At 41.5% G+C, this 18,179-nt stretch overlaps 1 long non-coding RNA gene across 6 annotated transcripts in view; it reads right to left on the minus strand.

Moving 5' to 3' along the window:
• The window catches only part of LOC139623167 (uncharacterized), a 166,825-nt gene that overhangs the window by 79,691 nt on the left and 68,955 nt on the right, over window positions 1-18,179 (minus strand). The window contains exon 6 of one of the 6 annotated variants that reach the window (XR_011691441.1): window positions 13,034-17,558. The exons of the other annotated variants lie outside the window; for them this stretch is intronic. This is a non-coding gene — a long non-coding RNA (uncharacterized lncRNA). Of the gene's footprint in view, window positions 1-13,033; window positions 17,559-18,179 lie in introns of those variants that run through there. 6 annotated transcript variants of the gene reach the window in all.

The raw sequence follows: 18,179 nt of genomic DNA on the forward strand, positions 1-18,179 counted from the left end.
TAAACCACTGCAAGTTGTCAATCTAAAAAGCAGGAGAAATCCATCAGGGTGAGTAATTGAAGTGACACCATGAAACCTTCAAAACTTTTCAAATATGCTGTCAAGTCAAGAGGATTAACCGCAGGATCCAACACTCTACTGTACGCTGGTGAGGAACATCTGCAGTGAGTTTGAACTCTACAGTGGTCTCTTCCCATACTTCCAAGGCGCCTCAGGTTGACCCAAGCTGTACCTGACACATAGTGGCACAGAGCAAGCTACACTGCATCTGGTTTGCCTTAGCAGCCTCTGTAAAGCTACATCCAGCACACACTGATAAGCTCTGCAGCCAGCCCAGTGTGGCTGGATTTCTCTCTTTCGCCCGGTGAGCCCCAGCGTCTCACTCCTCAATCCCCCTCCCTCCCACCTCCCTCAACTCTCTAACCACCCCATGACATTTAAGGGTGCCTGGCATCCGTTTGAAGTGGGAGAGGGGGCATTAGCTCTGGTTTCCTGCCCAAATCCCACACAAGCCAATAAAATGCATGCAGGTCTGAAGCGAACCAAAGGAATTTGTGTCCACTAAACGTTAAACAAACAAGATTGTCATTTAGCTCTATGCTACACGGTACAGTGTAAAAGATTGTTGCTCAATGCGGAGACTATTGTATTTCCCTGTTATAATAATCCCTTTGTGCGTTTATGACTGACTGCCTGCTCCATGAGACTCTAAATCACAGTTAATGAGGTAGATAGTGAGATGTTAATTAGAACATAATAGTTATTAATACATGTAAATCATCTCACATTGGAATTTCACGTGGCTTTGTGCTGTAAAGCATTATCTAGTTAATACAGTCAGACACCTTCTAGCCTCTTATATTTCAGTAATCACTCAGCAGCAGTGGGAGCAGGAAGGTCAGAGTCAAATCCCTGGGGCTTCTGATTTGATTTTGCTGAGGTGGAAATGGAACTTCTGCCTTTTCTTCTGGCAAATCTCACACTAAGCAGCGGCACTAGGCACTTGTGAAAGTCCCCAGAGATATTTATGTGTTGACCCTCTCCTGGTCAACACTGCTGTGTTATTTGACCTTTATCACTGGTATATTCTCACTGCAGTCACTGCCAGGTTCAGACAAGCTGAGGAAGGACTGCCATCTACTGGCAGTCTCACAGACCTCACACCATTGTCTTGAATATGTGTGTACAGATGAGAATGCCTCTTGGGGTTAATTATGAAGTGAATCTGATTACATCCTGTTATTCATACAGAGCAGGCAATGCAGCAGTTATCTTCCATGTCTGGAATGACTTCTGACAAGATTGGAAAAATCATATGATTCAAACTACAGTCAGTGATGTAATCCTGTGGTAGATTTGTCTGATTAGTGGGCAAAGCATACACATCTTTTCTTCTTTCTTTTCAACTTAATGGGTCCAAAAAATGTTAATGTAATTTCCGCCCATATAATTTCTACTTCATTACAGGAAGGGTACAACATTTTGAAACTGGCTCTTCATAGGAATGAGATTTATCTGATTTTACTTGTTTTTTTTAGAGTAATTCAAAGTGTCATAACCATAACATAAATAAATCAATCTGTGTTTACAATCTCAAATCCTGCAAGTCAACAATGTACCACATGTTCAAATAATCTAACAAGCACTCAGCTGGTATATATTGTGTTTGATGTCTTTGACGCTGGTTATAATAAATGACAGTCAAGGATTTTATAATGAGTTTGTTAAAATCCTGTTGTTAATGTAATTGTATTTTTTTATTTCCTCCAACCCTTTAACACACACATGGCTGATATGGAAATGGTCAGCTAGACTCCTTTTCATTCAGCAGGCTATTTACTATATCACACAGTCAGATTAAGAATAAAATGGGGGGCACATGCATGATTGATGACGTTAATGTGGGTTTAACTACCCTAAATTAATGTGTATAGGCTGGATCTGACATGTGGCTACCTTTCAAAAGCTGCTGAGAGACATTTTAGCCCTCTCTATGCTGCTCAATTAAAAGGCTAATGAAAAGGCTGTTAGGATTAAGTCTAAGGTGTGCATTGGATAAGATAAATACGTTGGTGAAATTGCTCTGCATAGCTTTGCCAGCAGGCAGCGATTGAGAAAGGTCAGCATAAGGTATTAGTCATTTTCCAATCCATTCTCTCTGAAATATAGAGAGCATAATGGCCCGTGTCTCTGTCCAATAAAGGGTTTAATTAAAGCAAGATGAAAATGGTGATTAGAAAAATCACTGTGGAGCACAATCTGCAAATAGTGGCTGGGATATTTTGAACTGTGTGGTAGAGGCATAGCACAGACTACAAAGGAAGAAAAATTCATAACAAGAGGAAGAAATCAAATGGAAAAATGAGGTGGATAATACATCAAAAGGGTTTTAAGCCTCTGATGATCCTTGGCTTTCTCTCTCTTTTTTTTTTGGTAGCGGGTGTTGGGTTTACTTGTATAATAAAAAGAAAAAATCTTCCCACACTCTGAACAACAAGTAGTTCATTTATAAACCTCTGGGCAATGTCTGGCACCAGGAACTGCTCTGGCTTTACCTCTGTGCTGTGTGGAGTAGGCTCAGCTCGGAAGGAGGCGGAGAAGCAAAAGCAGAGAGGGAAGAAAATCCACTAAAGACAAATCTCAAACATCATATTTTCTGCCAGAGCAAATACTGCAATCAGAATATTTCAAATAAACAAATGAGGACATGAGGAAATGATACATGTCTAAGTTATGACACATGAGCACATATGTATTTGATGTATTATAATCAAATTGTTTGGTGATATAAACATTAGAAATCCCCTCAAACCACGTCTCTCTCCCATGAACCACCTGCAATTTCACTCTAGATGGCAGTATAAGTCTCAGTATTCTTCCTGCAAGCTACATTAAGCACCCCTGAAAGTCTCTCAGTGAAACCCAGCACTTGTAGAAAAGGATGTTTCGCAAGCATCCACGTTTGAGAGAGTGCCAGGCAAATCCTCAGCTCGGGCTGATTATTTGCTCCTCGATGGTTTGGAAAGTAGGCCAAGGCACTGCTGAATCTGATTTGCAATAAAGGTTTGACACAAGCAGCTGACATAAAATGTCCCCCGTTGTAGAAAAACACAAATGTTACAGCCCGTTTTGTTTTGGTGTTTCCAATTTCAAGCTGCAGCTTGATCAATTGATTGACAAGCACCTGTGCTGAGCCGACATAACCAGATCCTTTGTTCAGCTCTCTGTCTCTCTCTGCACCCTGCTGCGACAGTACCTTTGTGGTGCTTGGTATCTGCTTTTCATTCATTTATTCATGTGTTTCAATAAACGTTCATGCAGATAAACTTGGTGTTGTCATTATTATTATGTTTGGTGTTCGAGCCAACCATAACACAGGAACAACACCTGAATTCCAGATATTCCATTTGATACCATGCTTGCAGGAAATGAGAAAGAATTAATATGTCACATTCAGTATAAAGGCTCTTCATCCTCTTGCTCAGCTAATTTATTCTAGGGACACTGCCGGCTAATGGAGCAGCTAAGAGTACAGTAAATGGTGTTTGCCTATTTTTGGAGAACATATTCAGCAGCACTCAAATTAGCAGAAGGGAGTAACCGCTACGAACAGCGGACAGGAAGTTGTTATGGAAGAACTGTACGGAGAGATACTTGTGGCTTCCAACACATGATGCATGAAACAATAAATAAATCCATAATTTGCTGCTTTGTTATGAAAATGTGAGAGTGTAGATTTTATTACCCAGTTTTGGTTATTTTAAATTGATATCACGGTAAACACTGTAAACACACATCCTTTTTGTGAGATAATATTATACAGTCACACTGACGCACAAACACACACACGGGCAAACAATATGCAGAAGCATTTTACATGCAATAGTCTGCATACCCGTGTCTGTATACTACACACTGAGGTACACACACTCACAGACAGAAAGGGTTTATGGAGAGTGGTTGATGGCGAGTGAACAGGCCAGAGGAGATGGAAGAAGCACACCGGGGGGAATGATGAGAGGAAATGATGCGCATGATGAGTGCTGAATGGTTGGCCAGTGGGACAGGCCCTGTTAGACTGTCTGCTGAAGAGGTGGAAGACAGAGAGAGAGATGACTGCTGAGAGGAAAAGAAAGAGATAGAGCATGAGAGAGCAGGAGAAAAATGATGATCAGTGTCAAAATACTATTACCCCGTGACAGCTAAGGTTTTCCCTGTCTTGTCCTTCTTGACCGCTGCACTTCTTTGTGGCTGTGCTGCCACGCAGCTACAGCCCACCAATGGATGACTACTAACTTGAAGGGTTCAGATATAGAAAAGCGGGCCAGCAGCATATTTTATTCAGCTCTTATTACATAAATACTGTGGTGCTGTTCCGATTCCTCCTTTGCATGAGTATTTCTGTAGCCCAGAAATGTCTAAGGCTCCCGGTGCTGTATTGAGCATCGTTTGCTCCTCTTGTCTTCAAGCTTTTCATCTGCAGAGCGGGTCCTCACACAGAAACAATGATGACCCAGTTCTGAGTTTGTCTCTGTCTTACAGCCAGTTCTCTTCTGTCCTAATCATAGTCCCTCAGCTCTGAGAGCTGCCGTGCTACCAAGACAGGGGAGAGAGAGAGAGAGAGAGAGAGGGGGAGGAGAAGACGAGGAGAGATAAAAAGAGAAAGAGAGAGAGACAGAAAGAAAGTCGGCATGAGAGGGAGGAAAGAGAGCTAATCTCTAAGGAGGAAGAGGAGAAAGGATGACAAAATATAAGGATGGATAGATACGTTCATAGATAGAAATAGAAAGAGAAAGACAGAGAAGGTTAAACCACTGCACCTTCTTTGATTCATTCCCTATAGGGAGCACATCTAAAGGCAAGATTGATTCCATGACAGGTTGTAGAAGAAGGGAAATGGAAGCCTGATGCACCGCGCTCCTTCATCTGCACAGATGCCTCTGGAGATACAGGAAATCAGGTCATTCTGTTCATCATCAGGTGTGACTATACGTTTGCTGGCAGCAATGAGGAACCCTGTTGTGCTTATGTAATATATGATATAGGACTGTACGTTTCTATTAGCATACCTGAATATTAAATAAGCATATCCAGCTATGCACACAGATTGTTTCTTTCCTGATGCACTGATCTGATGAAATTGAAAATAAAGATGCTGGAGTGACATTAAAATCTCTGGATTAGGGCTTTTCCTGGAAGCAGTTAGTGTGAAACACTGCGTCTTCAGTGAGCTAATTTCACAGTTTTGTATCTGGATAATCTGCTCAGATAGGTTACATACACTGTAATAAATCTTTGCTAATTTCACTGACATTTATTTCTAAGACGCCTGTGAGGAGCAGAACAATGTGGAGAGAAGTTCTAACACTCCTGTGTTAATATGCTGTGATGTATGGAAACATTTGGCAAGTGAGAAGATGCAAATCAGCAAGTGCACTTCCAATTCCCAATTTGTGTCAAAGTCAAAGTACTTGTGTAAAGTGACAGCATTCAGGCTGTTTTGTGGGCTACAACTTGGTTTTAGAGTTACAGAAATAGTTTAACATTTTGGGAAATAGACTCAGTATATTTCTTTTTTTTTTTTTTTTAGAGTTAGATGAGAAGATGAGATGAGATGAGAAGATCTATACTAGTTATCTTATTTTAGCATAAAGATTAGAAGCAGTGGGAAACAACTAGCCCGGCTCTGTCCAAATGTTAAAAAAAAAATTCCCTTTCCATCTCTAAAGATCACTAATTAACACACTTTCTTGTCTTCTAGCTCTAAAAACATCAAGCTGTACTTTTCAATGTGGTTATGTGCTAGACAGTCTTCTGGAGGGGCTCCAGGAAGTCACTGCACTTGAAGAAATAGTCCAGAATCTAACCCCCTTTAAAACCACTACTGTTATTACAGAATTCAACTTTGGTGCATGGAGAAAGTAATACATCTGAAGAGGTCAAAACTCCAGCTGCACTTGCAGTATACAGAAGAACTTTATTATCAGATGGAAGCGTTTCAGCTTATGGCCTTTATCAAGGTCATCCATAATTCAGCTTTGGTACAGTTTTGTACTTTGGACACGGCCAAACTAGCTGTTTCCCCTTGCTACCAGTCTTCATGCTATGCTAAGTGATCTTCAAATAACTTTCAAATAAGCATATTTCCCAAATACAAAGGTTAAAAGAACAGCCCCCGTTTAAGATGAGGTTCCAGAAGGGTTTAAGTTGAAGTGTTGGTTGTTAAAGTTAGAGAATGAATATCATCCATGAAAGGTCTTTGTAACACAACCCTGTTTCCCAAAAAAGTGGGACAATGTAAATGTACCAGAATGCTATGATGTGCAAATCATGTAAACCTGTATTTAATTGAAAATAGAACAAAGGCAAGATATCAAATGTTTAAATGCTTAAATTTTATTGTTTATGAAAAATAGGGGCAACAAAAGACTGGAAAAGTTGTGTAATGCTGAAAAAAAGAAAGAAAAATATCTCACAACTAATTAGCTTAATTGGCAACAGGTCAGTAGATGATTGGGTATAAAAAGAGCCTCACAAAGAGGCCGAGTCTGTGTGCAGTGAAGATGGGGAGAGGTACCCCACTCTGTGAAAGACTGCGTGGGCAAATAGTGCAACAATTGAAGAATAATGTTAAGATTCAGAGAATCCGGAGAAATCTCTGTAGGCAAAGAGACAAGGCCGATAACCAATATTGGATGACCGTGATCTTCGGGTCCTCAGTTGTCACTGCATTAAAAACAGACACGATTCTGTAGTGGAAATCACTGCGTGGGCTCAGGAGCACTTCTGAAAACCACTGTGAACACAGATCGTTGTTTCATCCCCAAATGCAGGTTGAACTCCACCATGCAAAGAAGAAACCATATCTGAACATGATCCAGAAATGTCGTCGACTTCTCTGGACCTGAGCCCTTTTAAGAAGGTCTGAGGCGAAATGGAAAACTGTCCTGTGGTCTGACAAATCAAAATTTCTAAGTCTTTTTGGAAATCATGGACGCTGCATCCTCCCAGCTACAGAGGAGAAGAGAGGAACATCCAGCTTGTTATCAGTGCACAGTTCAAAAGCCAGCATCCAAGATGGTGTGGGGGGGCATTAGTGCCCATGGCTTGGGTAGCCTGCACATCTGGGAAGGCTCCATTTATGCTGAACAATATATACAGGTTTTGAAGCAACATATGGTGCCATCCAGACAACGTGTTTTTCAGAGAAGGCCTCGCATATTCACCTGTCACCCATTGAAAACATTTGGCGCATCATGAAACCAAAAATACGACAAAGGAGACGCCGAACTGTTGAGCAGTTGAAATCCTATATCAGGCAAGAATGGGACAAGATGTCACTTTCAAAACTCCAGCAACTGATCTCCTCAGCTCCCAAATGTTTACAGAGTGCTGTTAAAAGAAGAGGTGATGCAACACAGTGGAAAACATGCCCCATCCCAACTTGAAATGTGTTGCTGGCATCAAATTCAAATTGAGCAAATATTTTTCATAAAACAATAAAATTTCTAATTTTCAACATTTGATATGTTGTCATTGTTCTATTTTCAATTAAATATGAGTTCACATGATTTTGCACATCATTGGATTCTTTACATTTTACACAGTGTCGCAACTTTTTTGGAAACAGGGTTGTACAAAGACTCCACTGTATAGCGCTGCACACGTATCTAGTGAACTCATGCCTGCATTGTGTGCAGAATTTGGGAGAGGTTTACCGAGAAAAAAAAAGCAATAGCATTCTGTGACAGCGGCTTCATGTTGATGTCACTCAGGTCTACTGTCAGTGATGCAAATGGACAGGAGAGTAAACACTGGACAAATTGTGCATCCAGGCTGAAAACGTGTCCCTCTCCAAAACACCCTTGTCACTGGGGTTAGTGCCAGCTGGGGACTGTGGGGATGGATTTGACCTTGCCTGTCTCCCTGTATCTGGCACAGTTGTCAGAAAAAGAGTGATATTTGATGATGATAGAAAATGTGGTTTATTGGAAAAAATATAAAAAATGTGAGTAGCTCAGTTTGAGAATACACTATGTCCCCTTGCATTGCCCTTCTATCATTATTACATCTAACATTATCAGACAGGATGGTTGAAGTTGGTGTGAACCATACACTGCCTCACTGTATCCTGTGTGTCTGGGGGAGGGGAGGTGTGAATGAGAGAGTCAACGGTCAAGAGTGCCAAAGCTGGAGAAGCACAGAGTTGGCATTGTGCTGGCAACGAGCTGGTATTGGGGGGTGGGGGGGATTCCTTGCCTAGCAGCGTCTGTCTAAAGGAGTAGAGGGACCACATCTCGATGACTCCTAAGCCGTCTGTATTATGCTAAGACATGTATCCTTGAGGGAGCACAGCTTTGAGTTCAAAGTCACACAAGGACGGAGAATTAGCAGGGCCAATAAGAAGATCCCAGCTACATGTCCTTGATGACATACAGCGCTGCATCTGCATACATTTGTTTGATTAGTTCTGTTTATTTTGCTTTATCTTATTAACAAATCAAGACTGGATTATGCTTTTTATAGTGGTGCAGTGAAATTTACAACAACATATGAATTATAGCAATAAATGTAGATTTGACAGTCTTTATATACACGGTTTAATAGGCTCATAAATATAGACATCTGTGCTCTGTTTGTGTTTGTGTTATCTGTGAGTTTAACTGAATGTGTTTCGATTTGCACCATGTGATATACATCTCTGACATGAAGAGATGAATTACACCCTCAGCTCATTTCCTCCTCCTTCCCAACCTTTACACAAGGTGACCTTGCATGTAACATAATTTAGAACTGAATGACATGTTTGCTGTTCATACAGCTGCCGAGCTGCATCAACAGTGCTAGTGTTGTGACACATTGCTTAGCCGCTCTGTAGCACTAAATGGTACAATTCAATGAGGGGGGCATTGTCTTTCCTTCCATATGCCTTCCATCTGCTTTGCTTACACTGATCCTTTCTTTCTACAATGAGGCTGCAAACAGTTATGGCATGTATGGGTGGATAAACAAAGCACAGATGTCATTTCAGTGTGATCAACAACCTCCAACTCATCTTCCTGTAAACTGTGAGCTGAACTGCCGCAGAGCAGAGTGACTCAATGTGGATTCAGCACTGAAACAGAAAATGCTCCATGATGATACCTGGTTTTTGATCACCTCTACAGTTCTTATTGTACAAGTGTAAGATGCAGCCACTAAGCCCGAACTGGACTTCCTTGACTTCTCTTGCAAATCACTGCCAGCATTGGCCACACCTCATCATCCTGTCCCCATGCTCCAACGACCAGTGGCTGATGATGTGAAATATTGATTTGCATGTCCACCCATATCACCACGCATTGGCCTTGCTGTCAAGTTCATTTAGAAGAAGCCTCTTTGATGGCCTCTTTGACGCCAAGCTTATGGCAGTAGCCAGTGCAGAGGTGGGGAAGGAGGGGGAGGAAGCCCCTAACACGATGCACACATGAAGACAGAAAAAAGCATACTGCTGTGTAGAAATTCTCATAATCTAGCACTAGGTTACACTGAACAATACACTGGCTACAGTGGCATAAGAAGCTACACATAAGTAAGGTATTTAGGGCATAAACCTGCAGTTATTCATGCAAAGGGAATAAGTTGCTTGGTGCATCAAATGAGGTTGTACACTATATTTCCCAATTAGTCATTTCAGCATGGATACACTCTCCTGCTTCATATAAGCAGCCAACAGCCTTGCCTGAACTTAGACACACACAGACAGAGATACACGCATAAATGGATACACGCAGGCACATACACTCAGAGGATAAGAAATGCTGGTTTATGAGTTACTTCAGAGACAGAATGGCCTTTGCAGAAAACATGAGGTAAAAGGTTACTCTCCCATCACAGAGCGAGGGTCAGTGTTACGTCCCTGGTTCAGTGGTCTATAGACAGATTTCAGGCTGAAAACTCCTGCCACAGGAGACCATGTGAGAGATAACAAGGTGACCTTTTCATGCAAAGGATGTAAATGACAAATTGATGTTAATGCCTTGACTCAAAATCCCTTTGGTCAAACAGCCAGAGTTTTTGCTTTCATTTCCCCTAACAAGAATGACTGCTGCAGCCCAGACTGAACAACCCAGCCAGCGAAAGTTTCACACAAATCACTGGCTGTTGGTAGCTGATGGGTTTGTTTTCCACTTTTTTTCTGTCAGTGAATTTCAGAGGCTGCTTCACTCAGAAAACGACAGTTCATCATGAAGCCAAAGAAACCAGTGGCCTTTATTCTCACTGCCATGGTTCCTGACATCGTCTGAATGAGTGAAGAAGAAATCAACTGAGACAACAGGGGGAGGCAGACAGGGGAGGATGGGGGTGTGTGTGTGTGTTTGGTGGGGGGGGTGGCTTGACATGGGAAGGAGAAAGGCCACATCACCGTCAATGAGACAAAGACTCCAAAAGCCACCTTGTGTCAATGTCCTGGTGCTTGAAAAACACGCCACTACATGAAAGCCAAGGTATTCTCTGTGCTCGCTAGAAGAGGTGAGTCACAGTATACACTTGAACTATGAGAGGCCAGTTCAAACACAACCACGCTGGAACAGATAGGCGGCATTGTGGGACAGACTGATTATGTGGGTAGAGGAAAGAAGTAGGTGAGGGAGTGAGTAAGATAGGATTGGTCTCCATTACGCTCTCAGTGTGAAAGCCAAAGTCTTTATTGTTATAATGTCATTAGCTCCCTCTGTGTCCCACTTCTGAAGATTTGCATCATCCCTCCCCCAAAACCCCTGTTTATTTATTTATTTTCATGGAAAATATAGGTCACGCATTCATACAGACCATACATTTTTAATAGTTGTGAAGCTTTAATTCAAATGTCTGCAATCTGCCCCTGTGAGCCAATCTGCTGCAGACGCTGAGCATGAATTAGGCACAAACAACACACACAATGCGCAGCAGTGCAGGGTGTCTTTTCAAAAGCCTGAGGTATTTAGAAATACCCCTGCTAATAAGTCTGTGGCATGATTAAAAACATCCTCTTTTCAAAGTGCCTGCTCTGATATTCAAGGTGAAGAGAGGAGAGAAACCTCTGCTCATAACTGTGGCTGATGAACAAGCCCAGGATCCTTACTCCTGCACTCACAGGCGAAACCCAAACAAGTTCAATAGAAATGCATATGTACCTTTGTCCTACATACCTGGCAATCACCCAGTGATCACCTGGACTAAAAGACGTGTCTATATTTAACAAGCACAATTTTGGGACACAGCCTCGGAGTATTTGATCTGTTTCGCAGTCTCGCTTCAGGCATAAGGGAGCCCAGAGGCTGAAACTGGCCTTTTACCCTCCCACAGCATGCTCTGTCATTTCCACTCTTCTATCTATCACTGAAGAGAAATGAAGAAAGGGCTCTCTGTCTTCATCTTCAGTACCAATCACCACCACTGTGATTACATGAGTTGAACATGGATGCTCAGTCAAATAAGCACCCTGGGTCTGCCAAGCTAATAAATCTCCAAAGACAGTTGTAGAGGACAAGTTATCTTTGAATGTGGCTCAAAATTTCATGCGATTGTTAAAATCCTGAAAGTCATCGAGACTTTCAACCATAAAGTGCAGGCAAGGGCAAGAAGAAAAATGCACCAACCATCTCCATGTGGTGGATCAAACAAGATAACAGCATAAGTGTGTAGAATATGAGCGGTTTGGATGTTGTACTAGCGCTGGAGTGCTGCTACCACAGCAACATTTCTGTGGTATTTCAGTGGAAAGAAAGGAGCAGGATTGATATTGTGGTTCCACTGGTTCATTTTACATTCATTTAAATCTGATTAGACTGTGATCAGTGCCCCTCCGTTTGAGAATAAGGGAATAGTGTCTTCACTTTAAAACAAGGTTTCTTCTGGGAGGTAACTAAACGATAACTGTCTCTTGGATCATAACAGGAGATAAAACGACAGTGAGAAGATGTTAAGAACTATTTGATTCTTCATTTATCACTTTTCTCACATCAGCAGTTTGCCAAATGACACTGCATTTCAATTACCATCATTTCTCCCCTATGGTTTAATCCCATTGCTTTAAATGTCTGCCAAATTACCATTGTCTGCCAAGTTTGTTACTTTTGATCTCAGTGGACTGGAATTGCATCTGTTTCAACCTGGTTCACATCAGTGTCTATTCTAATGCTTATTGATTATATTTAACTGCAAATAAAGGGATGATAAAGGGGCAATTCATGCCCAGTGCAAACTCATCAGGGGTTGGTGTTTTTACAACTCAGGGGGTGTGATCCCTCGTTTCATTTCCCATGACTCTGCCCACGCAGACCCAGGCCTCCCAACCCCGACACTCCCTCAAACTCATCTGATCAACACAGATGACCTGTTTTGGACACAAAATGGTGATTTGCACCGAAAGGTGACAACTCTGCATCCCTGATGCAAGCTTTAAAGTCTCATATGATATATAGCTGTAGTATGTGCATTAACAATTTAACAGGCTCTCTGGCATCTTCATGCAGCGAATGCATGCGACCACAATCCAAGTGCAACAATGCTCTAAATGAAATGTAAGCTGCTATTTTATGCTTGATAAGATAAAGATAGACAGGTTCCTCAGTTGAGTGGAGCCGTAATATTATATCATGAATGCATTAAATAGGAAAAATCAATAAATGTCTACACTGTCAATCTGCCAGACCGGACAAACACATTTTTTATTTCACGCTCTGTCTAAAAATGAAATTGGCAAGAAAACAGAATTTAACCATGGTTAAGACACCAGAAATGGTTACTTTCACTGTGTGGCCACGCTCTCTGCCCACCAGTCCTCTGATTACAACCGCCAGCTCAAGTCTTAGAAGCACATGAGAGGAGGAATGTGATCACAAAATATCAGAATTGCAATTGATTACTTTGATTACTTCCAACTCTACATTATAGAGCGTCAAGCCAGGAGCAACTACTAGCAAACTATTTGTAATGTGACAGAGAGCAGCACTAAGCACCGTGTTATTTACTTAAGAACACGTTTTTTTCTCTTCTGGGCAAATATTCATTTAATCATGTTGCTAACATCAACTATGATATACTCCATTGTTTGTTTTCATGCTTTGCCCCAGCAGCATGGTGGGTGCCCAGTGCACGGAGCATCCCAACCATTGTAAAATCAAGATCAGGTGTAGCCAGCTGGGTTCACAGTTTATCAGGTTTCAGTATAATGTCATTATATCATAAGTTAGTGGGAGCAGCTGGAGAAGAGACATCAGGAAAAGGGTAGAGGGAGATTGCACTGATGAAACACAACACTGATGCTCTGGCGAGTCAGTGCTCTCAGTGAACACAGCACCATCCTGTAATACCTGTTTACTGGAGAAGCATCCCGCTTCAAACAGCTTGTAAATTTCATGTGCAGCTTACAAAGTATCAAAGGTGAATTAGAGACACGGTATTGTTTGGTGTACATTATCGAACTAGTGGGGAATATCTGAAGTCCTAAAAATGAAGGCAAACAATTGATATGCAAAACGGTAGATTCATATAATGAATGAAACATGCAGACTGTATGTGTGAACAATCATTAGGAGGTGTGGGAAGAAAGTGTAAATTTCTAAAATTATTTTCATATAGATCCTGGACTAATTAAAGTCTTTTTGAAATCATGCGAATATAATCATAATTTATTGAATGTTTAATGTCATCATGGACTGAACTGATTTTTGTCACTGGATTTGACTATTTTGGTAAAACAAGCTAATCCAAAACTGGGAAAGACAATTAAATATTTAATTTGGTGATTTTGCATTTGTGAGAGCATGTGTGCCAGCATGTGTGACTGTATGGGCAAGTATAGGTGTATATATGTTTCCATCTCGGTGAGCGCTGCAGTAAAATAGCAGAGCTGACAAGCAAACCATTGGCCCTTGGTGGCACATCAGGGACAGCTGGATGTTGTCAGGCAGCCATAACACTGATGGAAATGGGCTGATTGCAGCTCACGGGCCCCTCCCTCTTATAAATCAGCTTCACAGCACTCAGGGGTAGAATACAGCAGCGACAGGCTGCACCACACCTACTGTACAGTGCAAGAAACCCTGCAGCAAACAGTATGTGCAAATGTTTGTTTTACTCTCCTGGCAGATGGATGGGAGTTACTGCATCAAGATGGTTTTAGTGGAATCGTTTGGCAGTTAAAATACCATAAATTTAACTAATGTTCGATGTTTTGGGCACTTCTTAAGTTGTCTTTTGGTAAAAAGCCAAAATTGTTATACCATGTTCTATAAAAGAAGCAATTACATTATAATCCCTTTGAATTCCATCCTGCACTGTATATGCCCTGTATCACAGATAAAATCATGTACAGTTTGTTATGTAAAACTGGAGTGTGCACTGGTGTGCCCTTTTAGACCAAAAAAAATGTGAAGCTTATCCCCAAGGGTTGACTCTACAACGTGACAATAAATTAATTAATAAATAAGTTGCACCATCTCATGCTGTGAAGATGTTCTCTTATAATAAGTATGTGCAGTCTTTTCTCTTGGCATGGTGAATGTGAGCTGCCAGGCATTTACACCACCCACATGGGCAGCACCACTGTCAGACAAATCTGAAATTAGAAAGCAAAACTGTAGCATGCAGCTCCAAAAGCAGCGTTATTCTAATTAGTCACATTTCCATCCAAAATAAATGAAGATCTGAAAGGTCTGAATAGATTGGTTTGGACCCACAGAAGCACTAGATTTGATTGACATTAGCACTTTAGAGAATATAAAGGTTTTAGAAACCACAAATATGACACTGCTTCAGGGCAATATCACTTGTTATCCTGTGTATCTAAATTGCTTTGAAGTCAAGAGTATAAAAGAGTGTTTTAATGTGCATCAGTGCAGTCACTCATACCTCAGTGACATGCATACAGCATGAGCAAACAGATCCATCCATCCATCCATTAGTTATACCGCTTATCCTTCAGGGTTGCAGGGAAGCTGGAGCCAATCCCAGCTGACACTGGGCAAGAGGCAGAGAACACCTTGGAAATGTCGCCAGTCTATCACAGGGCTGACATATAGAGACAAACAACCATTCACACCCACAACTAGACCTGGAGAAAACCCATGCAGGAATGGGGAGACCTGGCCCCAGCTGGTCCGCAGGTTCTTACCCCATAACCTTCAAGCTGTGAGGTGACAGTGCTAACCACTGCACCACGATTAGCACCTCAATAGATGCAAACTATTAAAAATCTTCTCCTTGTCAAAAAAGATGGTAAAAAAAAAAATCTTTGTATTTGTGTCGACTCACTGTCTCACTTTGATCACAGAAAAAAACATCTTAATTAAAACAAGCCATAATCCATCATTCACTGCTGACCTTTTGAGAAAGTTTACTCAAATTAATTGCGCTGAGAAATTACCAGATGCCCAGGGGCTTAGCACACACAACACAGTAGAAAAGAACACAGAATCCTTCAGTTGGCAGTCTAATTGGCACCGTGCATTTGTTTGATTTGCGTGCATGTAAAGGTTAGACTCCACCAGCCCACAGTGACACTGTTACCTCTGTTGCTGTAGGTGGCTGGGCTTGTTGGGTCAGAAAACAATCTACAGGTTTGGTCAAGGTGTCAGAAAAATATGAGACTTACCTCACCAGAAAAACAACAGCATTGATTATTTGTCCAGATGCCTAAAATAATGAGGGTTTACTTCTACTTCTACAGGATAAATCTCTCTGGAGCTAAGATAGAAGTGTCCTTCTTTTAATCATTACCTCAATATTACCCTCACTTGTACAAACAGTTTTGTGCCTAATCCCAAACCATCTCTAAACATAGAGGTAGCAGTGCAGAAAACACATGATCTCACATGTTATCTGAGATCATATGAATCCTTTCTGTAGCAACCATATGCATTTTGGAAGACACTGACAAAAGATGTTGTCCTGCTGATAAGGACACCAGAGTGGAAGGCAATAACAAATTACCTATTTTAGCCTTTTGTCTGGAGGACTTGTTGTTGTTGTTGTTGTTGTTAGACTTGTTCTCCATCTGGGCAGTTGGCCCTCAGGACTGATTAAGTGGCTTTAATAACCTCTGTTTCTACTCCTCCCTCCAGTCTCCACCAACTGTTTTGTTTACAGTAATTCAGTTTTTCCTCAGCCACACACACATCGTAACTGACTGACCACCTTGGTTTGTAACTTTTATTCTTGTAAAAAGATAATAATAATAATGATAACATTCATTAAAACCCACTCAAACCTATGTGGCTTCTTCTTGTGAAAATGTCACAAGATGTCCTCTTGTCTCAAACAGCCTTTATTTTGTCTTTTCCAAGAGCAACAAACAAAAAGCTGTCTTGAAGCTACCACAGTGTGGCTGGATGGACAGATAATTGAACAAAAGTTCACAATCTTCCACAGCAATCTCTGCAACAGGTTTAGTGCTTTAGCTGTTCAAACCCAGTGAATTTAACACACTGGCAGGCTGACATATACTTGAGACAAAAACCCCAGCACAAAGCAACAGGAGCATGTGTTAAGAATAAAGTAAAATACAGTCAGTTTTCAGCATTGTCATCTATCACTACAAATTGAAATAGAATGAAGTGCTTTTTAAAGGTGCTAGCACATTATCCTGATTACTGTCATTCTGTTTGTGACGCTGATAATAAAATTGGAAAAGGTCAGATTTTGCCCCTGTGGGGCTCCAGTGCAGCTTCAGAGAAATCATGAGAAATTAGCTGTGAGAAGGTTAAACCATCCACTCCCATCCCAGCAGTAGGTAATTAGTATAAATGAATAAATCGAGGTGGTCGTGGCGTACACTAGATTCAAATTGCTGTGAAAAATTTAAATGTTAATGCAGTGTCAGAGATTAAACTGAGAGAAGGAGAAGGGAGGAGGTCTGGGGTAGAAAAAGGATTAACAATCAGCTTTGAAGGGCTTTTCCCGTGTGCTCCACAGCACCATATCTCACTTTTTGCTTTTCCACGCCTTTCTATAGGGACTGTTTTCACTCAGTTCAGAAAACCCAATCTCCTCTCTGACCTTCTCTTGCCCAGCAGTTTCTGTTGATTAACACACACACACACACACACACACACACATACAGTTTCATGTTGAAATACAGAATATTGGGGTCACCCAACAGCATCCACAGTGCAACCACCTATAGCATCTGACCACAATCCTACAGCTCCTCAAAAGCAGCATCTCAGTGTGAAGCTAAAAAAACATGTGGATGTCTACATTCTAACATGTTTATTGTATATTTACATGTTATTTTTTCCTCCACTCTAGCTGTCTCTCTTCTTCCCCTCTCTTTGTAATAATGCCATGGATATGATCTAGACAGCTGAGCACATCATTACCGTTATCCCGCTGCCATTCTCCTCCTGCTTTGTTAAGACAGTAAGGAGATGTCGCCTCCTCTCTCGACAAAAGCACCCTCATTACAAACTGTCTCTGTATCTCTTTTCCATCTGTCTGTTCCTTCGCTCGCTCCTTCCCTCTCTCTCTTTGTTTTCTCCACGCCTGTATGTGCGTGGTCAGCACTCGGCTCCTCTGGGGCTCCTTTGGCACAGCTTGAACACATAAGGAGTCTGTTTAGACACTCATATACATATTTATCACAGTCCAAGACAGCACAAGTCCTATGGTAATATGTGGTTCAAAAATGTATAAGCTGAAGACACAGTAAAGTGTGCCATGTGACAAAGGCTTCCTGTGTAAATACTCTGGTTCCTGCATCTGCATGGGATACAGACATGTTAAATCACATCACAGGACGAAGCATATGGCCAGCCTTTCCAGCCTCACTGGGACTACTGCCAACACTGAAACAGCTTTGTCAACACCTTGCTCTCCATATTTTAGATACAGTGGAGCATGGTGCTGTACTGCAGGGATAGGCAACCGTGTGCCACGCGGGTCTCAGAGCATGCAGGTATAAAGATCACTAAGCTGCAGACTTTAGATGACAAGCACCCTCTGTGTGGTTGACGTTATGCTAATTAGTGCAATCTCCTGGTGTGATGTTTGGTTAGAATGAAAACCTGCTTGATATAAACTTTGTCACTGACTCAAATGTAATGTAATAAAATGTAATGTAATAAAAACGGAGTGATGGTGCAGGTGAGTTTATGCAGGTGAGATGAGAAGTCTAGAAGTCTGTGAAATCTGATGCTGAGTCAGCAGAGGTCTCT

This window comes from Trachinotus anak, unplaced genomic scaffold (genome assembly GCF_046630095.1).
Source record: "Trachinotus anak isolate AG129_WGS33_773 ecotype Australia unplaced genomic scaffold, CSIRO_AGI_Tana_v1 ptg000007l, whole genome shotgun sequence".
Classification (NCBI taxonomy): Eukaryota; Metazoa; Chordata; class Actinopteri; order Carangiformes; family Carangidae; genus Trachinotus; species Trachinotus anak.